Genomic DNA, 26,982 nt, shown 5'->3' with positions numbered 1-26,982 from the left:
TTTTTCTCATTTCCCTGTGACTTCCCAGCATTACTCCACATCATCATTCACTTATGAGTGCAATAAAGACCCACCGCATGTGGTGCACTCAGGATAGTCTCTGATGAACTAAGTGGTATACGCTTCTCGGCAGTAGCGACATCTATTGAGCCACGCTACCAGAGTCGGGACGAATAGCGGCAAGTTGAAAATCCTGCCGCTGGACAAATACAATTGAAGAGTCCACTGCAAGAGTGATGGATGTCACTTTCTTGTCGAAAATGGACCAAGACTGTCAATGCATAGCTTAAGACATATAGAATGTACATAGAGAGTTATATGGCATTAACACTGATAGCTATTGTCCAGTAATGATTGGAAAATCACAGTTAAGCTTTGAGCGCTAAGCATTTCAAACTTTCAATTGCTTCTCCTGAAAAATATATTCCAAATGACATCCATCATTCTTGCAGTGGACTCTTCAATTATGATAATGACCTGGGACGTGCCGTTGATCGTCAGTTTTCTTCGAGTAATTTGATTAGTCATTGTTATTATGACTCCGCCATTACCGCTTAAAAATATCGCTTTGACTGAGAATATCCTATGGGGCCTGTTTCATAAACCCACTAACAATATTAACATATCATTAGACTTATAAAATAATTTTATCTACTAACGTTGGCCATTATTTCACACTATTGTACTGCAAAAGTTTGTCTTTATAGTTAAATAAAATGGAAAACACGTTTCTATGTTATTTTACTTAGCAATGTGTTATGAAGGATTTTATAACGAATTATTACCATAGCAACAACATAGCAGATGTCCTGAATGATACAGAATAAAAGTCTTCACTGATATAACAGATTTAATAGGCCTAATTGAATTTATAGATTTATTTTCTTCTAATTTTCGGCAAATAACGAATAAGGTAGATAAAGTATTTTATACAACTCGTACAAAAGTAGATTCATTAACTCTTAAGTCTTAGACCACTCCCTCCGGTCATGATCTAACTTGACTCACTCGCTAATAAAGCTCCACTTCTTATTTTATTTTTTTATTCTGGTAGAGTTAAGGTCATGAGGCCTTCTTTTCCACACTAACAGAAGTGAAATACACAACGAAACAATGACAAAGATAGCGATATTAATAGTCATACTTAGATGTAAAAATCATTTTCATGCACATTAACAACCTTACAGATAATGAAATATTGACTATGGTAGGCCTAAATGACAATTTATACAAACACACAGAAGAACCTATAAAATCGGCTAACGCTCACAAATCAAATTCATGTAAAAGTATGTACGTCGTTATATAATATATTTCTATTAGTTGACTAAATTCTGTTTTATAAACAACGAAAAATTGATATAAGAGAATGCTGTGAGTCACATAGTCGATGTACTGAAAATTTTATAGACCATGTCTTATGCAAAATAAAGATTAGCAATAGTGATGTTGAGACCAATTTTGTGCGATATTTATACTGTTAACGACCTAGCTAGCTCCTGTCAAGGTCTCGAGGTTTAACGTGAGTTAACAGTAAAAAGTACTTGTACATGGTAGAAGTACCTTTGAGGACTTTTACTTATCAATAACACTTCGATTAAAACCGCTGATAGCAGCTCTTTTGCGAAGTTTTATGTGTGCTTTACACGGCTTTCATGCTTAACGCGTTTCTTGCTTAGACGACCAAGAAAGATTCTTAAAAGATAGCCTCATTTATTACAGGTAAATCATAAGAAGTCGTAAACCTATGATGAATTATCTAAGTAGATATAGCAACTTCTTATAGGCTGTAAGATTCCAGAACGACCCTAGGCTATATAGATGATTTTTTCTCGCCATTATTTAAAAAATGTGTTTGAGAGAAGGATACTGGAACTTTTAACATGCGTAAAAGCTATCGAATAGTAGTTACAATCACAGACCTTCATCTCGTGCTCGAGGTACTAAAATACCAAATCATAAGCGCTACATCCATGGTTTATAATACAAGTCCAAATTTCACGAGAGGATCCCTGCGAGGGAAGCATGTTCCTTGCGGGGTAAGAGGAGAGAATAAACCAGTAATTCAGTGTTCTTGAAGAAGCAGGTGGATGGGAGTGGTGTCATTGGCCGGCTGGGACAAGCAAGGCTCAGTCAATGGCCGGCCGGTTCAGAGTCGGGAATAAGTTATAGGAGTGGGGGAATAACTCGCATTCCTTGCTCGGATCTTCTCTTGAAATGAGGACTGTAATATAGTCTCTTGACTTAAAGGTGCACAGTTGTAACTAAAACATTATACTGCAAAACACAGTAAAATTTACCGAAGTGAACAACTTATTATATTAACCATATTTTTTTTATGTTCACAACACTGATCCTATTATTACTATTTCAATTATTGTAGCAATTCAGGTTCCTGCCACAGATAAGAGACTGGTTTCCTGATTCACACATCAAAACAATTAATTGGCAAGCCAACAGTCCTGACATGAACCCAATTGATAATATCTAGTATTTGTTAACAGGAGATTAAATAAATTCAATATAACCAGTAAAGTTGGGCTCATAGTATCATTAATAGATATTTGGCACAGAGACACTGAAATTCGGGAGTCTTGTAGAAATCTTACACAAAGTATACCAAAGAGACATAAAATTCTCACCAAGGCAAAGTAATACATACAAGATATTAATACGTGTAATTGTTAAAAAAAGATCATGCATTATGTAGGGGAGAGTTCGGTACTATCGGACATCGGGTAATATCGGACAGTGATTTTCTTTCATCTACCACACGATGAAACGTAACCATGTCATTCAGGTACTACCATATGGTGGTAGATGAAAGAAACGCACTGTCCGATACTACCCGATGTCCGATACTATCCAACTCTCCCCTAACTATAATCTATTTTAAAAACGAATAAAAAAATATACTGTATATACAGATATTGGGACACTCCGTATTTAGTTTAATACTTTGTCCACGTCTGTAGTAAAGAGCAAATTTTGTCAAACAAATATTAATATCAACTACATTACAATAAATTTTCATGGTCCACTTGCACCCAATTCACTTTTATTGTGAAACATAGGCTCACACAGACAATATTCCAAATAGAAGTATTTGCTGTTTCTGTTAGTTCCAGCAGCTAATTCCAGAATGTGTTGAAACAGTTACGCTGAAAGCAAGCGCACATTTTTTTTGTTCATAAATAAATAAACAGAAACGCAGACATCACAAAATGAAATCTACGTTTGACAATGTAATATTAAAGGCTTCACTTAAAGAAAATTATAAACTGGTCGCTAATTAAAATCATGTCATGATCGTCATTGTCACACACCACCACCACCACCACCACCACCACCACCACCACCACCACCACCACCACCACCACCACCACAAATTATATAGTTATTTTCTGTTCTTTCACTCTTACTGCCCCAAATGTGCAGCAAAGACAGTTTGTTATGAATGTAGTAAGAATATTTCTTTGATACAGCCCAAGTCTGAGATGCAAGAATTGGTAAGGATCTATTTTACTACAACAATACAAAGTAAACGATGTGTAAATATCACATTTCTGTTACACAATTACATAATAGTCATAAGACTGAAATATTAGTCAAATGAATTCGTAGTATTAAGCCTTGAGTGTTAAAATCAAAATAAAGCTTTTCTACTGCATTACTCGACTACAAAATAATTTATTCAGGTTAATGTATGCATACATTCTTATTTTTAAGTATTTATATTTTATTAGATATAAGTCCTGTTTTGTGTTGAGTTATATGTTTCTGAAAATATCTGGTGCATATCTAGCATTTAATTCACGTTTTTATTATGTTATAAATAATGAAAAACTGTTTGAAGAGGGCATAGAGAGAATCAAAATTTTTGTGATACTTCATTTTAAAAGTTTAATTAAAGCACCACACCATTTAAATTAAAATTATGAAATGTCGAAAATATATTTTCAAAAATATATGAAAATGTATTCCATTTTTATCAATTTGCACTTGATTTCTTGTCTTTACCAAGTTCTGTTATATGTAATTAAAATAATTTTATAATTTGTAAACTTAGAATAGGTAATAGGCTATTTAATACTATGAAACTATATGGCATTCGTTTTATTTGTTTAAATTTCTACCCGACTTGTTTTCTTGCTCTATAATTTAGTATGTACTAAGGTGCCAGGTATGTAAAGGATTAAATTCCAATAAAGCCATTTCTAACGGCAACATGTTTTTAAAAATTTAACTCACTTGCGAGTTAATGTAGACCTACATATATTAGCAAATTCCGTTCATTAGCTCAGGAGAAAACGACGAAGAGACAGACCGAAATTCTGATTACCTACCGAGAAAAAAATATTATAATATCAAAATACCTGATGGCATGTAAGTTATTTCCTTATAATCTTGAAAATACGTTTTGTTTATGCGCCACAACACTGTTTTTGTCCTTAGAACGTGAAAGACGTCTTGTCGTAACTTCCCTTTAAGCTTTGGACCACTCGAAACATTATATGCTATCATTGGTTACGTTTCCGAATCAATTACACACATTCATAAGTTGTAAGACGCTTTGGTCAGATGGTAGGCATGGTGAAGGGCCATAAGTTACGACAAGGGACATAAATACTAAACAAGGAACAACAAATTGCTATTGAAGGCAAAAACACGTGAATTTACTTGCTAGAAATCGAACTCGATATCTGTGTTCTAAAAGTTTATCATTATCATTATCATTATTATTATTATTATTATTATTATTATTATTATTATTATTAATTGATGAACTAGTGGACTTACTCGTGTTAAATATGAAATATTTGTCCGGCTTAAGCTGTTTCAGTGCTTCACGCACCATCATCAGAGCCTACTAGATCGCGGCGTCATCTCGGACTTCTCTGCCTGTTAGGAGGGTGTGTTTTATTGTTGGAAGGTGTTGAAGTGTGGAGTCGAATAGTGTGTGTGTACTGAAATTGATCTGTGTGTTGAGGATTTGATCGGAGTGTGTTTTAGTGTGTTTGTATATTTCGTATTGTTCTAGTGTGTTGAGTTTTTGGTTCTTGGTTGTGTGTGTAGGATTTCCATGTCCGTATTTATGTTATTGTATGTATGGTTAGTATTGGTTATGTGATCGGCGTATGTAGATGTAGTGTGTCCTCTGATTATAGCTTTAATGTGTTCTTTGTAGCATGTTTGGAATGATCTGCCTGTCTGTCCTATGTAGAACTTGTCGCAACTATTACATTTGAGTTTGTATACACCTGTGTGGTCGTATTTATTTGTTTGTGTTTTTTGTGTGTTGAGATGTCTTTGTAATGTGTTTTCTGTTCTGTATGTTATGTCATACTACTACTACACACTACAAAGACATCTCAACACACAAAAAACACAAACAAATAAATACGACCACACAGGTGTATACAAACTCAAATGTAATAGTTGCGACAAGTTCTACATAGGACAGACAGGCAGATCATTCCAAACACGCTACAAAGAACACATTAAAGCTATAATCAGAGGACACACTACATCTACATACGCCGATCACATAACCAACACTAACCATACATACAATAACATAAATACGGACATGGAAATCCTACGCACACAACCCAAGAACCAAAAACTCAACACACTAGAACAATACGAAATATACAAACACACTAAAACACACCCCGATCAAATCCTCAACACACAGATCAATTTCAGTACACACACACTATTCGACTCCACACTTCAACACCTTCCAACAATAAAACACACCCTTCTAACAGGCAGAGAAGTCCGAGATGACGCCGCGATCTAGTAGGCTCTGATGATGGTGCGTGAAGCACTGAAACAGCTGTAAGCCGGACAAATATTTCATATTTAACACGAGTAAGTCCACTAGTTCATCAATTAATTATATTCAAGTGTTAAAAGTGGTGTACGCAAGATTGAAAATGTATTATTATTATTATTATTATTATTATTATTATTATTATTATTATTATTAGATAGGAGACTGTTCTGTAACCTATACATGAAACAACGAATCAAAGTCAGGACAGGAGAAGAAATGCCTGAAGAAAGTGAAATAGGGAGAGGAATACGACAAGTATGGCTTTTATTATCTACCCTGTTTAACATCTACTTGGAAGATTTAGTGAAGAACTGTTTTCAGAAAATGAGAGGGGTAAAACTAGGAGGAAGAAGAATAAAGTGCATAAGATTTGCTGATGATATGGCGTTGTTAGCAGAAGAGGATATGATACTAAGAGATATGCTATAGGAGCTAAATGACAGCTGTGAGCAGTATGGATAAAGTTAAATGCAAACAAGACGAAGACCATGGTTATCGCAAGAAAAATAAAGAAGGTAAACTTATGAATTTAAAATGAGGCAGTAGAGCAAGAAACTAGCGAAATGCTTTGTGCGGAGTGTGCCATTTTATAGGGCAGAAATATGGACATTACAACGAAATGAAGGGAAGCGAATAGAAGCATCTGAAATATGAATATGGAAAAGAATGGAGCGTGTGAATTGGACAGACAGAATAAGAAATGAAATCGTATTGAGAAGAGTGGGTGAAGAAAGAGTGATGCTGAAACTGATCAGAAAAGATAAAAAGGAATTGACTTGGTCACTGGCTGAGAAGAAACTGCCTTCTGAAGGATGCACTGTAAGGAATGATGAACGGGAGAAGAGTTCGGGGCAGAAGAAGCTATCAGATGATAGACGACATTAAAATATGTGGCCCATATGCGGAGACTATGAGGAAGGCAGAAAATAGGAAAGACTGGAGAATGCTGGGTTTGCAGTGAAAGACGTGCCCATGGGCAGAACGCTTATGTATGTATTATCATTAACATTATTAAAGGTATAGTTTTATTGAAGTTTGTGTTTCGACTCTTCTGTACTAACACATTCCTCGTATTATTCAGCAGTGTCCTAAAACTCCATTAATATTCAGAGAATAAGGGATTCAGCCTATGCAAAGTGTAGTGTACTGTAATGGTTAACACATCGCTCCGGCCGTAATAACCTCGGTAGCGGACACAATAGAACCAATACATCCACCGAGATGACAATGCGCTTCCCAAAGCCATGGCGGCGCGGCGGTTGCGGTATTGCTTGCAGTGGATCGAAGTGGCCAGCCCGCAGCTAGCCGCTTCTGGCAATCATGGCAGTGTACGCATTTCCTCTATTCAATAAGAGAGAAAGCAACGCAAACATGTGGACTCCATTACCATCTTTGTGACGATGCACACATGTGACTTCCTCTCAGAGAATTCTACATGAAATAAAAATCTTTCTAGTCCGCTCGTTACTACAGAACGACTGGGAGCCCTGCAGCGCTGATCCGATTATGGCTCCTGTGTTTTAATGTTTCATACATCGGCACTTAGGTTTACGGCGACTCTGGTGGACTTGCATTAGTAGTGAATGGACAGCACACTTTTTCTGCACAAAATCCTCTGCGTGTGACAACATGACGTTTCTAGACTATTTTCCACTGTGATGGTAAGTAATCCCATGAGATCGGCTTGTTTGTACGTTGAGTGTGAGTACATGTCATTGTAAGTTCCTATCAAATTTGGATTATGTGGACAACTCTCAATGAAACCTGATATGATCTTGTGATTGAAGGAGACCCAGTACGATATGTCACAACCCGAATTTCTCGCCCATCTATGAAATGCCAGGGTTTGAAACTTGACCTTCCACACGCAGAGCGATTCAAAAAGTTGTGTGCAAACTGAAGGAGCTTACAAAGAGTTTCGAATATAACAATTTTACTGCTTTAGGAAATAGTACTGCGTCAGTAAACGCCTGTGAATGTCTGGCACTGCGTGAACAACATACCAATGAAGTAATACTGAGTATTCAAAAATTTTAAGTGCGCAAAGATTACATGAACATAGCGATTAATTTTGTATTACACCAAATTCAGTTCGAACTGGCGACCACCTCTTTCAGTGCAGGTATTCAATCTTCGAAAGAAACTTTGGTCCACTTCCCAAGACACCCCAGAAACCTTCCGAACTATATCAAATTCTGCAATATCCTGGCCAAACTTTTTTTCGTTGTTATTTAACGACTCTGTATCATACGATGAAAGAGTAATGGAACGGAGAAAAATTCTCTCCGGCGCCGGGATTTGAACCCGGGTTTTCAGCTCTACGTGCTGATGCTTTATCCACTAAGCCACACCGGATACAACTCCGACGCCGGTTAGAATCGTCTCAGATTAAGCTCCAACTCTTGGGTTTCCCTCTAGTGGCCGCCTTCTGCACTACGTCATAGATGTCTATGAACGCATGACCGAAGTCCACACATGTGGAACCCAAGAGTTGGAGCTTAATCTGAGACGATTCTAACCGGCGTCGGAGTTGTATCCGGTGTGGCTTAGTGGATAAAGCATCAGCACGTAGAGCTGAAAACCCGGGTTCAAATCCCGGCGCCGGAGAGAATTTTTCTCCGTTCCATTACTCTTTCATCGTATGATGACGCAGAATATTTGCATGGAAATATCATATGTACTTCGGTACATTAAAATAATATATACTCTGTATCAACTACAAGGTTATTTAGCGTCAATGAGATTGGTGAGAGTGAGAAGGTACTGTCCGCATTTCACGAGAAGATCCGAGCAAGGAATGCGAGTTTTTTCCCCACTCTTACAACCTATTCCCGACATGGAACCGGCCGGCCATTGACTGAGCCTTGCTTGTCCCAGCCGGCCAATGATACCACTCCCATCCACCTGTTCCTTCAAGAACGCTGAGTTACTGGCTTACTCTCTCCTCTTACCCCGCAAGGACCATGCTCCCCTCGCAGGGATCCTCTCGTGAAATTTGGACAGTATTTGGCGAGATGAGGCCGAGGATTCGCCACAGATTACCTGACATTCGCCTTACGGTTGGGGAAAACTTAGAAAAAAAAAAACAAACCAGGTAATCAGCCCGAGCGCACCTCTGTATCGGCAGGCAAGTGTCTTAGCCAAGCCAAAAGTATTTCTGATAATGAAATATCACTCAATGTTAAGAAAACTTCCAAAGTATTTATATATCATTCGAAAGAGCATCCTGAAAATGGTGCAATGTATAATATTACATCCTATGAACGAGCTAGAGAGAGTTAAAGAGACGCGAACGGGGCTCTGTTTAATACATCTTTCATTACTGTTGGTTGATTATAACGGTTTTTAATAAATTTCAATTGTGTTACTACACATACCATTTATTCGTTTTCGTGGCACTTGTTCAGTTAAAATTCAATAACTCTGGGACAGTTCGACTTAGAAGGCTGCGGTTTGTTCTGAATTATAGTGAAAAACTATTTTTTCTTATGTCAGCAGGATATGAAAGGTTCAGAACCATAGTGGGCCAAGCGCCATTTACTAAAACCGTATAAAACAAGGGTTAAAATTAAGTTATTACCATAATTCAATGGAAACATATAGCAAGTAATATAAAGTATAAGGGAGAAGAATTTTGAAACAGGGTGCTTTGGTCAAATGAGACGGAGATAAATCTTTATGATTCCGATGGCATTCATAGGATATAGAGAAAGCCCAACATAGATAGTGACAAAAACAACACATTACCTACAGTGAAACACGGGGGGGGGGGTGGATGCATAGGCCTACTATTGTGGGGCTGTATGTCTGCAAATGGAGTGGGGAATATTGTGTTCAAAGATGGGATTATGGATAAATATGTGTACAATAACATTTTAAGGTCAAATGTTAGGCACAATGCACAAAAAATTGGGATGCCATTTGTGTATATGTTTCAACAAGACAATGAAAATAGACGTACTGCTCAAATCAATAAGGATTGCTCATATGGAACATATCCCAGCAATTGCGAACACCTCCTCAACCACCAGACTTAAACCCCATTGAACATTTGTTGGAAATTTTTTAAAAGAGTGTGAGAAAGCAGAAGTGTATAACCATAGAGGATTTTTAACTTGTAGCGAGAGAAAAATGGGCTAAAATCAAACCAGAACAGTGTAAAAACTTGGTAAAATGAATGAGAAGGAGATGCGATGCAGTAATAAAGTCGAAAGGTTATGCTACAATAGGCTATATTAACCGTTTTCCAAAGTGTAAAATCAAAGTGTACAGACAAGACTGTTACATAGAAATTGGACATGTTTTTGTTTATTTTGTTTTTTTAAATGTATTCAGATGTTTATATTTTATTTTTTGGCTTTAATATATTTCGAAGTCCATGTGTAATAGTTCTCTCGTATGAAAAAAAATTAAATGATATATTTTCATAAGATAAATTAGTGTTTTGTTTTGAAAATAGAACTGTACAAACAACACTGTTATACACTGTATATGATTCATTCCATAAACTTTCATCGTGCTAAAAAAAAAATAGTTCGCAGAAAATGCCCCTTCTTATGTAACAGTAACTTTTCCCAAACATGAAACATCACAACATGGCAATCAAGTGAAACTAGATCCGTCACTTCACTCATTTATGGCTGAACTTCTGTTTTATAAACGAAATTCGTCACTATGTGACTCAGCTACTATTAAAAATAGTCAAAAGCTTGAAATGCGTAATCTATAAAACACAAAGCAGAACCATAATATTATGGTCGACTCATAACATTTTCCCCTCGTGCTCAAGTAATGAAAATATCTCTCTCCTATACGCAACTCATTGACATGTAAAGTTATACTTTGGTATTGGTATTAATACTGCTGTTTCTCGGGCGAGATGAGATCACTCCTGTAGGTCTACACTATAGTTCAACTAAGCCCCTTTTGCATCCCTTTTGGAATGAGTTGCGAACTGATTTTGCAGCCCAAGTAAGGCGGCTCCATTATCCATTACATCATTAATTCCTTTCCAGTCAACATATTTGACATATCTAATGGTTATCTGCCGTATCTCAGAGGTCGATTTGAATTAAGTGGTCGTCCTAGCAATCCTCTGCTTTAGTTACTCTGTCTGTACATATCTCTCAGTAGTGTGGACCGTGGCTAACGAGAAATACAGGCTACGGTGTAACGTCACATTCTTAGTTATAACATGGCCAACATTGAACTAGTTTACATATAAATGCACGTTTAACATGAGTTTAATATAGTAATTCCTTTGTTTTTAAGAACTTTGAACATGCATTTATATTAGGCGATTGTCAAGATGGCCATGACTGGACCGTGATAATCACGTAACTCCGATTGGTGCCGAAGCCTCCTCTTTCTCGTTAGCCACGTGTGGAACCCACCACCATTGCCATCTACAAATCTTTGGACAAATCACAACAGATTGCTGATCCTACAACGGAAAAATACAAGTGGGTCTTGTTTTTTATGATAGTAATTAAAGGAGAAATGGAGAAGAATGTTGTTGTGATGAAGAGAAAAATTCTTACAACCTTGATCTTGCCCACAACAAACGTAAATGTATAATCTTTGAGATTTGAAGCCGTGTCCGCTGCCGCCATAATGTAGTACTCTGTCAACTGAGCTACCAAGGTAACTTAGAGTAATGATTTAACATAAACATTACTGATGGGGGCAAGTGGTCAAGAAGCTTGCAGCTTACATATTCAGTTTTTTTTCAGCCCCAAATTCCCTTGCAAGGATGCTTTCTCGCATACCTTTTAAAGTTTCTCTTTCCATTTCCCTCCCTTTCAATTCAGTTATTGATGGTCAAAGTAGTTATATTAGTACGCATTTTTTTTTCTCCGAATTTTCCATGCTTAAAAATCTCCGAATTTTTCATGCTTAAAAATCTATCTGTTAGGTCTACCATACATACCGTTGCATCTGAGATAAGGAAGTTTAAATTCGATAGAAAATAAGGTATTTTAAAGGATGATAAAGGGCTTTCTCCGAGATGTAAGTATGAGCATGATCCCATCATGAGGTTTGAAACATATAAAGGACAGCCTGAAGACGTACACGAGGAGAAACGAGCAATCTACGTTCCAACCATCCCGTATCACGATATCAGTGTCACGGGATTGATGTTTGGAGCAAGAGGAACGATATCTAACTTCTCTTCTCAATTCTGTAAGACCCTAGCACTGCACAAATCTTCTCTAAATGAACTGGCCCTGCTCATAATTAGAGAGCCAGTCAAACTCTTACGGAACCACTTATATGGACTCTAATTGAATGTACTGAAAAAACTGACGCACCATTATCATTTTTCTTTTCCTTATTAGTTTTCATTGCTTTTTTACTTATTTGTAACTTTTCTTATTCTATGCACTGCCAATGTTTGTTTGTTTGTTTACTTGTTTGTCTTCTTTTTACTCTGTTATCTTTCATCCTAGATCATATATACCCAGATAGGTCGGCCTTATAGGCTTTGACGATAACTTTTGTCAGTTTTACTATGCTGCCATCTAGTTCTTACATAAGGAGCCACGTCATAATTCCCATTTGAATTGAATTAGCGACTGTACTGCCATCTCGTGTTCGTTTACGGCGGACGGGTGGCGATCCTGGCGGTTGTTCTCTTCAAAGTGCTGCCGATTTTAACATAGGGTTAAGCTATCTGTTACATATGTGATCTAGGCTTTCATCATCTATTTGTTCTTTTTTTTGTTTTGTATGCTTTGTCTAATGGCAGCCTCTAATTTGAGGAAGCTGTGGTAAATAAATAAATATGAATCCCGTGTCACAGGTGTATGACACACAAAAAGTCCTGTCCCTGACAGAGTGCTACAGACAAAATTTTTAGGTCATCTTTCGTCTGTGTTGATTTTCAACGCCTAAATAAAGTATATAATTCATCGAAAGCGTTATTAAACAGAGTACTACAGGTAGCCTACTGCATTTCAAGTACACAATTTCAAATCTAAAAAAAAAAAAACACACTGGATACCAAAGGATATAAATTTCTGCACATGAAGAGTCGGTGATTCGCTTTTCTATGGTGTAGATAGACAAGATTTGATCCACACCAAGGCAAGGATTTTATCCTCACAGCCTAGCACATACAGAATATAGTGGCGCCAAAGCCCACTCACCACTCCATTTATTGAACATCAGGGGCGTCCTTCCCCAAGGGAGAGAGGGACCGATGTTTGATGCTGACGATTCATCTATATCCAGTGAAACTGTTAAGAATTCATGAAGCTTCGACTTGAAGTCCCTAATCAACTCATCGCTATGCGAGTAATCAACAGGAACTGCTTTTCAAACAACGTGTCTTGTTTACTCAGTATAGACAGCTGGACAATAAATTCCAGCTCGATGCGCTACTTGAGAAATTCAATTCATAGCTTCTACAGAGAGATGGACAATAACTAAATCTAAATTCGATACCTCACATACAGAATTAAATTCATAATCGTTAAGGGTACAGGCAGCTGTACAATATCGAACGTTGATATGAATATTTTATTTGTGAAATTAATTCGTAATCACAACTAAATTCATGTTTAATAATTTATTTGCATTCCAGTTAGTTGAATAATAACAAACACATTAATTCTTTACATTTGGGATTAATTTTGTAATTATTATTTTATAGGTAACTGGACAATCTAGTTGTCGTTTGAAACTTTGCTTATAGAATTAAATTCGTAACTGCTATAATACATCGTCTATAAAGTTCGGTCCGCCGATATGATTCAATTGCGTGCGATTCGAACTAATTTGTCCGTAGTTCGAATACCTGCGTGGGGAAAGATTTATTTCCATCCCACGGAGTTGGGTGTTCTTCTTTTGTCTTGAACTTGTTCTCTTACGTCTCCGTGATAGCCTGTACCGTACTGACCACACATTTAGGGGACCCGCCGTGAGAAAGAAATTTGTGGTACAAATACAGGCCAGAGGATGATATTGTAGCCTATCAATTCAAGAAAGATCAAACCGTCTTACAGTCTGGATCTATTGCATAATCCCTTACATAAGTCACACAAAAAACTAGGTCCACCTTTCCTGTATATTGCATATAATTGAAAGAAAAGATCATTATAGCAACAAATTTTTCAGCATGGGTCGCATTTTACAAGATTCCGATCCATAGAAATCTAGATTTTTTATTATGCTGCTTTATACATTTCTTTGTATTGTATATTATTATTATTATTATTATTATTATTATTTATTATTATTATTTTGTTTCATTAGGTGGAATTTAAATCATCTTTGAATTCATGTCTTGTATAATAATTCTTTCTTCTACATGCTTGTTACCTTCGGTCGGATTTCCGTGGTTCAGGCTCGGACAGATCTATAGGCTACACTTAGGCAATAATTGGCCACATAATGAATGACGATTTATGATGTATTTAGATTCCAAATAAAATTGAAAAAAAAAAAAAAAAAACATATCAGTGAAACTTTAGAATAGGCTAGAAAGAGATTCAGTACTTTAAAAAGATTACTAGGAAAGAAATTGGGTTGTTCCCTAATAGTCTTAAATTAAATTATTATGAAACTTACATTAAATCAATCATAGGCTACTATATGGATATGAAGCATCGATATCTGCTGACATAAAAGAATTAGATGTAACCCAAAACCGGGGTAAGAGAATAATTTACTACAGAAGTCGTAAAAAGAACATCCATTTCAGGTTTAGAAGTCATTACAGAAAATATACCACTGCATTCGGAAATAAAGATGTCACTCAAACAGTAACAAAAGTTAATTAGATATCCTTCATCAAATACATGGACAAAACACCAAAGCAGACATAAAATACACATAACACAAGCAGTTATTTACGTTACAAGGATTGAAAGAGGGGTTTTACGGATGAGTTGAGATGTTTACGGCAGAAGCGTAGTCGAGGCTGGAGTTTCGAAATTCAAGTCTTGTAACGTACAATATTTTATTTCGCATTACGTCGAATTTTATTATTTTTTATAAATGAATATTAATAACATATACGTATTGAACAACCAGTAGAAAAGGACACCTCTAAAATATGTTCAGAATGTTATTAAAGTTGATGAACGAACTATGCTCATTACGGGGCTATCAATGAAGGAACACAATGCTTGCAGTTCTACAGTGTGTAACTATCTCTATTCCTCTGTAACTTCATCCCTCTAAGCCCCAAATAGTTTCCTAAGCACCTTATTTTCGAACACTCTTAGCCTCTGTTCTTCTTTTAACAACCGGAAATATAACTGTTTTATAAATTCTAACTTTCAGCTTTTTTTGAGAGCAGACTGGATGACAAAAGCTTCTCATTCGAATAAATTATTATTATTATTATTATTATTATTATTATTATTATTATTATTATATTGGATGAATCTTTCTTCTGTCCCAGCCACTAATAAATAAATAAAAAAATACCTTGAAAATGCCTTGTATTTATAGTACTGATTAGTAGAAATTGATGTGATCACTGGGAGAGGTGTAAGAACACCCAACCCACCCTAAATACGTACCTTACTTATATATGAAAATCGTCATGCGTGAACGAAAAATACCGCCATATTTCTTTAATGTAACAGTAGGGTTCAGTGTTGCCAACATAGTAATAATACTACACACCTAATCAAATCTAACCCAACCTGTCACATAATAAAAACCTAACCTAACCTGTCACATAATACTACACACCTGTAGTAACATTCCTCACACTTAGTATCATTTTGTTTTCATGTATTGCCGGCTCTGCCAATCGTGTCGGTTTCCATCTAGTGGATCGTACTAATACTACTAATTCGAAGAAGCAATGGCGACTTTCATAATAATTACATTTTACATGTTTCGTGATATACTAAATGTGTTAATGTAGTAATAATTCTATATATGGTACCGTACAATAGGATTTGAAATGTGTTGTGGTTGTAATAAAAGTATTGAAAATTGGTTTATAGCGCCATATTGGCAGTGATAAATGTGTGCAATGTTCGTTGAGTGGCTGGTGGAAGCTCTAGATTGGCCTAATATTGTCTTAATAGTTACGCATTAACTGACTACACAACTGTCTGAATACTACGCAATGATATGGATATAGCATATAAATCACTAGTACGTCCAGTAATGGAATATGGTGCTGCATGTTGGGATCCTTACAGATTAGAACATATTAAGACACTGGAAAAGATTCAAAAGCGGGCTCATAAGTGTTGTCGGAAAAATTCACCATTAAAATGGGACACACTCACGGACAGGAGAACGCGAATTCGATTATGCGCACTGTTCAAAACATACAGAGGTGAGCCTGCCTGGAGAGAAATAAAAAATAGGTTGCAGCCGCCAAATTACTCTTCAAGGAACGACCACTCATATAAATTGAGGGAAAGAAGGCAGAGGACGGACACTGGAAAGTTTTCTTTTCTCAATCGTACTATCAGGGACTGGAATGCTTTACCTGCAGACTTACTAAAGGCTTTACCAACAACCAAAAATGCATTTAAAAATAGGCTTAAGGACCTTATTAATAGACGGTAATTATACACAGTATTTAAAGGGTGTAAATGATATGTTGTTATTGAAGTGTTGTATCAGTGAAGAAGTATGTCGTGTCAGTGAAGTGTGCTGTGTAAGTGAAACGTGTTCCTGTCAGTGAAGCTTTATAGTTTATAGTGGCAGTGCAAAGAATTTGAACAGTGAAATGTTTTTGAAGTGTTAGTGAAATCAGGATAGAATCAGTGAAATGTGTCGTAGTTCCAGTGCAGTGAGTGAGTTGACAGCGAAATGAGTGTAATGTTGAAAGGTACTTGTGCAGATATGAACATATACTCGTGGGTTTTAGTTCGATCTTAGTTTTAAGATACAAATTAGAATATTTCAAATGTTATTTTAAGTGTTCGTTTCATTTAATTTAGTGTATTCCCTGTTGTTGTTGTTGTTGTTGTTGTTATTATTATTATTATTATTATTATTATTATTAGTATTATTATTAATTGTATTTTTAATTGATAAGTTTATTATTGTCATTATTGAGTGTAATTAGTCACCACTGCCACCGGGTATATACCCATTGCAGTGTGAATAAACACATACATACAACATCGTAATGCTATAAAATGAGCATTTTCCCCTCATAGCTGGATAATTCAGTGAGAATCTTTGACGAAAGGTTGCATTTACGTGACTACGCTTTGTGCATCCCTTGTTATAAATCCATATGACCCTTCTGCATCGAACAAACTTATGTCAACTTGTTGTCGGAAACGAGGATGGGTTGGAGGCTAATACCTCTCTCTTCTGCAGGCGAATCGGTAGCCCATACTGCTGCACGTTGCCTATAATGCAAGCCGCTTTCGGATATTCCACGGGGGCATTAAAGTAGCTCCTCAGTCTACATGTCGTTGGTAGCGCCATCCAGCAGCCAGCCAGTCAACCACTCCCCACCCCCAAGCCCACCCACCCCACTCAATCCTTTTCTTCTCGCCTAATGCAAGACTCGTGTTGAGGCGTGGAAATCGCCTTTGGGTTTCTACTGACGGCTGGGAGAGTTTTCTCTCTACTATTGCAAGTCGAGTCTAGACTTCCACCAGCAGCTGTCATATATAAGCTTTCCCTCCTTGAGTAAATCGGGACTCGGGAGTCGCTGGACTGCGGGAACCAGTTCGCTCAATCCCCCGTCCGAACAGATGTACAAGCATTTAGTTCCTCAACTCAAACATGTACAGTACGTAGGTCTAATAGCAGATTTCTGGGGAGCGTCAACATTTTTCCAGGTTTGCTATTGTGGTTATGGAAGATTGCCTTGCGGAAACTTGACAAGGTATCTGTGTGTAATGATGTATGTGATATATTACACACAGCTTAGCATTCACTGTGTAATTCATAGAAGCGAAAATATTGAGCATTAGTAAATTATTTAATTGCTTCACTCGTGGATTTATTTGGGAAATCTCAGACCTCGAGTGACATTTATTACGACTACTTCGTGAATAAAATAAAAATGTAAATAACATATCCTTAAAATTCGCTCACAAAATGTTAATAATTGTATATTTATGAATACTTAACCCATTCAGACATTATGAAGTCGAAATAAGTGAATAACGATTACTGCAATAAAGAAATTGAATTATATTCAGTAATGCCAATTGAGAAAAGCGAAATACAGGTTTAAAATGTTAATTACATGTACTGCGCTTTTCTCTTGTTATTATAACAGAAATACGTTTCCATTATCTGCTGAAATCATAATTTAATTTAAACATTTTATAGTATAATTATAAATACACTGATTAATACATTAATTAAATGAACAATTGTTATGAAGGAGTGTCATTTTCTTTAGATACAATGGACATGGAATTAGAATATGAAGATGTAGATGTGGAAATAGGATTTCGCACTTTATTTAGTACAATGGATTCATGCTCATCGATTTACGTGGAAACAGTTGGCGACACTGACTAAACAAAAGAACAACCATGCGATAATTTGATAGTGATAAATCGAGCTGCAGAAATTATCGCGATGTATGACTGTGACTGGTTGGAATTCAAAATTTCATTACACTTCATTGGCCGAAAATGGAATGACGTCATATGAACGAAACAGTCTAATTCTTTTTTTTTGCCTCCCGCATGGGCTATCACAAAGCTTGAAGTCAGCGAAGAACCCCAGTACAACACTGTCTTCTGCATATCTGTCTGAACAGTATCATATCGTTTTTACTACTTCTGGACTTTGAATAAAAGACAGCATCACGATTTTGACTCCTAATTTTGAGGAATTAATTTGGAAAACGCTAAAATTTATGTGCGTGAAGTATGTATGCCCGTGGGTCATCTCTTTTGAGGCTCATCCCGACATTCGTCTTAACCAGGATGAACTAGCCAATTGTTTGGCTATGAGGTGACTTTAATAAAATATGGCTCGACAGACCCTGAGATCATAGTTTGGAGAAGTACTTATTGACCCATTCAGCGCCTTGATACATGTACAGTAGTGGCAAAAAAACCGGACAGCGGGTACAAAAGAATCCTGTGCTGTGTACTGTGTCGAACTGTGGTAATTTCAATATGGATAGTGAAACCAGAGGTATGTATTGCTATTTAATGTAAAAATACGCAGTTATCTTTGCCGAATAGAGGTAGAAATGTAATACTGATGCCAGATGAAAATAAAACTCTCAAAGTTTTTTCGTCTGTAAGTTTGAGGCACTGAAGGAAACAAAAGACGGTAAGAATCGAACAAACGCGATAAATTTCATTGTTACAATTAATTATACAAGTTGGATGTGTTTTGTGATTAGCAAAATTTGAATCTATGACTCTGAAATCAGCTACAAGGGTCGGTCCAGTTTTTTTGCCACTACTGTATATACTGTACGCGATTTTCGTCGGGTGCGCTGGATGAAATTTATGAACCCGATGCTGACAGTTGGGCCATCCTGCTTCAGTCCTGACAGACGGTCCCACCCTCAGAGGAGTACGAGTAAATAGTGAATGAAAGTACAGAGAAAATAATTTTCAAACAATAATCTAATACTTCAGCCTATAGGGGAGAGTCGGGTAGTATCGGACATCGGGTAATATCGGACAGTGCGTTTCTTTCATCTACTACCATACTGTAGTACCTGAATGACATGGTTACGTTTCTCTATGCGACATCACAGAAATGTAACCATTTCAATCAGGTACTATCATCGTGTGGTAGACGAAAGAAACTCACTGTCCGATATTACCCGATGTCCGATACTACCCGACTCTCCCCTACAGTTATTGTATCAGCTTTACAGAGTACTCGCTCAATAACGGATGATGATGATGCTGCTACTGATGATAATGATGACGATGACGACGATTAAAGAGTATTGGTGGAATGATGAAGTGTAGGACGACAGTACCGCCTTTTTCCACCATAAAATGCATAAAATGTATTCGAATGTGACGCAATTCGAACATGAATATCCCGAACTCCAAAGCCAATACTGTAGCCATTAGCCTACACGAAGCGAAATAAAATACTTGAGGGCTTCAGAAAGTATCAAACAGCTATAATTGTGATACGTTTAATTCTATCTGCATGCTGGAACGCCTGAGCCACAGCGAAACGCGGTTGAGTTGGATGTCAACATTGATTTCACGCGTGAATTACTTTCCTTGAACTGTATCACTGCTGAATGAGCTCCCGTCCGACCAGACAGCCAGACTGCACGTTTTGCCAAGTCCCATAGCGCTTCGACTCGCCACTATTTATGAATGGCTATCAGCATCTGTGATCTTCGCAAGTACTGCCCGCTTCATGGTTATGCTCTTACTCTCTGAGAATAAATAGTCTGGATTCTTTTGTCTTTATATAACGTCTCTTAAAACTCTACGGTGTTTGCGTGATCTAACACTTTTAGTACCAGCTACATTTATATGGGATGTGTTAGAAATGCCATTACAATTTGTTAAAAATGTCACAACTAAAAACCTTGTTTACAATATGCCATCTACTTTTCCAGTTTTGTATGCAGATGATACCTTTTTGTAAATATAAATTAAGATCTTGAAGTATTAAATTCATATTGTAAAGATATTATGGAATCAGCTGAATATTGGCTTGTCAGTAATGAATTTGTTTTAAACAAGAATAAAACTCAAGAAATAACGTTTTGCCTTAGAGCAGTTCAAAATACTTTATCATCTGTGAAATTAATCGGATTCAATTTAGTTCGAAAACTACTATGGAATGAACATGTATCTCTTGTCTATAATAAGTTTTGTCGAGTTTTGTACGTTCTACGGTGGCTTGTGTAAGTCAACAAGTTATTATGAATGTATATTCTGGTCTTTTTTATTGTTATTTATTGTATGGTGTACACATTCGTCTAGTGCCAACAAAATTTTTATATTGCAGAAAAGAGCTTTACATATCATTGCAAGAAAATCTCATTTTGAACACTGCAAAAACTTATTTATTAATTATAAAACATTAAACTTTCCTGGAATTTATATCTTTGCTTGCCTGAATTTTATAAGAGAAAATGTGGATAAATATTACAGTAGATCAACCATTCATAATTATGGCACTAGGTCATGTGATGTTTTGAGTTTTAAATATTGTAGCACTTTCAAATCACTGAAAAGTTGGAAACTATGGAAATGCATTTTTTTAATGTTTTACTTGTTAATGCCAAATGTGTTGCTGTTTCCAATTTTAAAAAAGTTCTCTTAAAGCGGTTAAATGATAAGGCTTTTTACACTGTTTAGTTCTTTACTGTGGAGGTGAATGATCTTATGTTTTAATTTACAATTAATTTTTAATTTGTAATGTTTCCCTTTAAAGAAGCCTATTGCAATTTTAATTATTTAATGCCTAATAAATATTATTATTGTTATTATTATTATTATTATTATTATTATTATTATTATTACTATTTATCAAATAGGCAATTGTGTGTTCATCATGTTCGTCACTGACATCACCTACTTCAAAATGGCTGACAAGGACTTTAAAACTTTCTCATAATTTTCGGCCTTATCCTTGTCAAAAGATTCGCCACTACAGTTGTCTAGGCTCCAAAGCAATCATTTTAATCGCAGTCCAAGGTTTGAAGTGGTCTCTTACCGACATTGTTAGGTATGAGATGTATGCTGTGCCCAATCTGTTTAGGACTTGTACACAAGCTTCCTTGTGAAAAAATATATGATTCAAACTGAAATAAATACCTAAGATTCTGTCCACTTTGAAGGAAGAAGATGAGATTATTTAATTGACACCTAGCGGTTGAAATATTAAGAGAATCAAGGTCCTTATCGTGTTTGAATTCTAAACATAGACATTAAGACAGAAATAATGACAAATGAGGCACTCAGAAGCAAAGTGATACAAGTGACATTTTTTAATTCACATCCCACCCATACACCACTCTTTCTTTGATGACCTGAAGCATTAGGAGGGTCTATAATAAGGACTGCAGAACGTGGACGTGGAAGAGTGCGTGGAAGAGGAACTTCAAGCATTACTCGCGGTAGAAGGCCTACAGATGCACTTCATGACAGAAATACAGATGTTGCAGCAAAGAGAGATGTGACTTATTCAGATGAGGCTAGTGACGTAATGGACAGCGACTAAGGCTGAATTTCACTGAAAATCAAGAATATTCTTAACCCACTTCTTTCGATTATATAAACACATTTTTGTGTCATAATATGTTAATAAGAAAGCTCGAATGCTGTTGTAAGCAATGTTGTCGTTCTTTTAAATAATATACAAATATTGAAAACCCTTGCGCTTATATTACTTCTCTACAAAAATATTTTCGTGGCAAAATAATACAACTGACTTTAGGGCCCAATTTTACTAAAATGTTTTAGAATAGATAATTTCTATTGAGAAGTTAAAAAAAATATAGGTACCAACATATACAACTGTAAATTTACAACTTAATCCTGTAACAGATTTTTTAATTTCCTTTTCAACTTCAAAGTCATTTGTCTCAAAACTTACTAAACGTCACTTGTATCACTTTGCTTCTGAGTGCCTCATATATAGGGTATTTAAAAAAAAAAAAAAAAAAAAAACTCCAACAGACATTGGTTCTCAAATTAACCTTTGTCGAGATAATGCACATTTTCTGTTGAGATTCCTCGCTGAATAAAAGCAGACATCCATAACTGAATTCTACCTATAGCAGGTGTTCAAAATTCTGTCCATGCACCTGAACGCAAGGTTGTTTTTCTCTGCAGTGAGCTGCCAACCCTGTCGAGCAGCTCTGCATCATTCCCTATTTGCTGAAAGGCACGTTCAATCCGAAACCGCAATTCCTGAAGTGTAAACCAGGATCTTTACATGACCCCAAACATAGAAATCTAATCGAATTTACATCCGGTGACCTAGGAGGCCACGATACAAACCCTCCTCTCCTTAAGGGAATGTCGCATGAGCGGACCAATGTTTATTGGAGCTTTTATGATTCTTTCAGTTTGTATGTTTCATAATATGTAAAATATTGACCATCACTTTTAAAACATCAGGCATTATTTTATTTATAAGTCAAGAAAAATTACTATAAATTCTGGCTCAATATTGTAAATGTTTCTCGGAGATAACGGCCTGACGATTTTGTGAAAATATATAATGAGAGAGGCAAAAAAACTGAAATTCTAGACGAAAACCTATCATACATCCGATATTTTTACCAAAAATCTTATTGGATATGATAGTTGATATTCAGTATCTTCAGTGAGAAGCCGTCAATTTTGAATCTTACTTTCGAGAAGGCGGTTATCATCTTCGTACACATATTCATTTATCAGCATGAGCAGCGGCTATAATGGTTTATGTGCATATGTTTCATTCCAATCTTTTTAAGAACGAGACATTCAGATCTAGCTACGAAGGATGAATTGAGTGGGAACTCTACTGGCAGCATATTATTCGCCTATTGAAGGATGCACCGCAAGGAATGGTAAACGGGAGAAAAATTCGGGGCATTAGAAGACAACATTAAGTTGGATCTGTGGGAAGACTAAGATGGAGGCAAAAAAGAGAGAAGATTGGAGAATGCTGGGTTTGCTATGAAAGACCTGTCCTTGAACGGAAAGCTATGAATGAATGAATTAATCGTAATTTTATGAAATAAGCCTCTCCAATACTAATATATATCCTCCCACTTTTGAATATCTGATGTGGGTTTGTAGTAATTATCACAAATACGAATGTATGAAGGCCTGAATGAGTAGAAGAGTGTAATGTAATCTTAAAATTTGTTAATGATGATGACGACTGCATAGAATTATTCAAATTTAATTCATTATTAAGGCTGGGAAATATAATGTGCAGAATGAACAATCCCTGCAGACTTACTAAAGGCTTTACCAATAACCAAAAATGTATTTAAAAACAGGCTTAAGGACTTTACTAACAGACGGTAGTATTATTATACACACTATTTAAAGAGTGGAATTGATATTTGTTATTGAAGTGTTGTATCACTGAAGAAGTGTGTTGTATCAGTGAAGTGTAAGTGTTGTTGTGTAACTTAAGTGAAGTGTGTTTCTGTCAGTGGAGCTTTATATTTTATAGTGGCAGTGCAAAGTATTTGAACAGTGAAATGTTTTTGAAGTGTTAGTGAAATTAGGATAGAATCAGTGAAATGTGTCGTAGTTCCTGTGCAGTGAGTGAGTTGTCAGCGAAATGAGTGTAGTGCTGAAAGGTACTTGTGCAGGTATGAACATATCATGCTCGTGGGTTTTAGTTCGACCTTTCAGTTAAGATACAAATTAGATTTACTTTAAATGTTATTTTAAGTGAACGTGCTTCATTTAATGTAGAATGATCCCTATTATTATTATTATTATTATTATTATTATTATTATTATTATTATTATTATTATTATTATTATTATTATTCCGTCGTCAGAAACTTCGGCATTTTCTTGGACGAAAATTTAAATTGGGAATGCCAAATAAAGGAAATATCCAAGAGAGTGTGCTATACCATGCATTCTCTTAACCCATTCAGAAACTTCCTCCCGCCAGAATTAAAACAGACTTTAGTGCAAACCCTCGTACTACCACTGTTTGACTATTGCGACGTAATACTTACAGACTTGACAACTGACCTTTCGAACAAGCTGCAGCGTGTGCACAATATATGTCAGATTCATCAGCAATGCTCACAAATTTGACCACATTACACCTCGTTCAAATCTTTATCCTGGCTGCAACTTAGTAACCGTAGAACACTTCATTCGCTCTCTCTTCTGTTTCGAGTTCTCCACACTTCTACTCCAAATTATCTTCGTTCCCGGTTTAACTACTTATCCTCCAATCACAGGAGAGCCAAATCCTAGCAATTCCTGCCTATAGAACATCCCACTATTCATCCTCTTTTACTGTCTCAGTCCCTCGTGAATGGAATTCTCTACCTCAGAAGATTAGGGGCTGCAAGACAATAACCACTTTCAAGAAAAGGCTAAACGATTTCTTACGGGCGCAGTCAAATTGAAGTTATAATTGTGATCGAGTTTAATAATTTAATTTAATTTAGGTATGACTATTATTACTATTATTATTACATAATTATTTTATTGGTGTTGTGAAGATGAAAAGAATTGTCATTGTATTATATTAATGATGTATTATATTGTCTTGTATTCTAGTATTGTATTGCTTTGAATCGTATTGTATTGTATTAATTATGCTATATTCATAGCATTGTAGTAATTGACTATCATACTGGTTGAGTGGAAGAGAAGGCCGAATGGCCTTAACTCTGCCAGTTAAAATAAACCATTATTATTATTATTATTATTAGTATTATTATTATTAATTGTATTTTTTATTAATTGTGTTTATTATTGTCATTATTGAGTGTAATTAGTTACCACTGCCACCGGGTATACACCTATTTGCAGTGTGAATAAATACATACATACATACATACATACATACATACATACATACATACATACATACATACATACATACATACATACATACATACACAATCCAAAGAAAACTATATTTCTGATTATGAAATGCGCTAACTTGGGAGATCGTTAGCAAAGAATGTATTACAGACCGCTATTAAGCAACCTGTGGTTAGTGGTGTGTAATATACGTCATAATTGTGTCGTGCTTGGAAAACACAATTGTTTATCATAATAGGCAATCTTCATAAATCATATAAGCTCTCCCCACACGCACAGCATTTGCAGCAATAATAACTCTCTCTTGGCCGAGGGCTTACATCGCCGTGTGGTCTTTATGTGGGAAACAAGGAAATAAAATAAGGACCGTCTAATTTTACTGCTAGCCGCGATTCTATATTTACCCAAGGCACTTCTAACACAAACAGTGTGTGTGCTCACGCTGGCCGCGGAAGGAATCCCAGGTGACGCGGATACTGCACGGGAACAGCGGGTTCTAAACTCGTGGGCCATCAAACGCACGAGGTCAGTTATCGATGCGTTATTCCTCTGTTACATGAGCTGTCGATAACCGCAACCGATGACACGACCAACGACCAGCGAAGCTTCATGCATTCACGGGATGAACTAATACAATCATGCGCCCAGCGGACCACTCTTCTCCACCCCGTACTGCATCCAGGACGTATTCAGTATTGAAAATAGAACGTTTACGAGTTTATATCTTTAGAGAAGTAATTTAACAACTAAGGGGGGACCTTACTGTGTTGAAATAGTAATATGCGTTACAAGAGCGGTATGTTGAAGTTTTCATGTTCGAGGAAAAGTTTGAAAAAGCGAAAGTAGTTGAGCTTTTTTAATTTCCGAGAATTGAAAGAAAACATACCGCTCGTGTATCGTACATTATTTTGTGCGAAGATCGTTTATTACATACCTGAAAGAGGAATTTCTAATTAGTTGCAATGAAATCTCCATCTTGGTTTCTGTTCAATGACGGCAAACTTGCAAAACAAAATTATCTATCTTCAACAGATAGATGTTTAAAATGTTTTCTGTGTTTACTATACTCCAGCAGGCCGTGATATACGTCTGTCTTTTTTTCCCCCAGTCTATAAATGCGAACTTAAAACAAACGGTAAGGTTATGTAACGATTTAGAGTTTACTTAATTTTTGCAAATATTTAAAAACAATAATTAACAGTGCAGTTTAGGTGAAATTGCAGTGGTAAGTTTCCAATTTATAATTATTACTATATTGAACGTCTCTAAAAATAATATGTTAAAAGCCTAAAGCAGTAAAATCATTATGTCACTTAAGCGGTAAGAAGAGGGAAATTGTTATGTGTGTTAGGTTGGGAATACTGAATGTGGAATTTTAGACTTACCGCGGATTGGTTTTGTGCGGAAACCAAGCAAATACGCACGATCTCGCACAAAAGTGTTCTTTACTATTTTCATCATAGTGATGGTTACAAGAAAGATACCCACCAAATTTGAAATGATATGGATACATGGTTTTGGGTTTATTGCAAATTAAAAAAAATATATGTTTTATTAATTTTTAAAGTGTTCCAGGCGTCCTTACTTTTTATCACTTTGAAACTTCACTTCTTCTTTCTTATACAGTTTCAGTTGCTAGAAATTGGAACACGCTTCCGAGTGATGTAAGGGGTTGTTGAACAATAATTTAATTTAGGTCAAAATTACATAAATTCT

At 36.1% G+C, this 26,982-nt stretch overlaps 1 protein-coding gene across 1 annotated transcript in view; it reads right to left on the bottom strand.

The window, feature by feature from the left end:
• The window catches only part of LOC138691892 (uncharacterized), a 1,248,967-nt gene that overhangs the window by 341,362 nt on the left and 880,623 nt on the right, over window positions 1-26,982 (bottom strand). The gene's annotated exons all lie outside the window — the stretch shown is intronic.

The sequence above is a fragment of the Periplaneta americana genome, chromosome 16 (assembly GCF_040183065.1).
Source record: "Periplaneta americana isolate PAMFEO1 chromosome 16, P.americana_PAMFEO1_priV1, whole genome shotgun sequence".
Classification (NCBI taxonomy): domain Eukaryota; kingdom Metazoa; phylum Arthropoda; class Insecta; order Blattodea; family Blattidae; genus Periplaneta; species Periplaneta americana.
The sequence above is the reverse complement of the archived record's forward strand: the minus strand, read 5'-3'. Positions and strand labels throughout refer to the sequence as shown.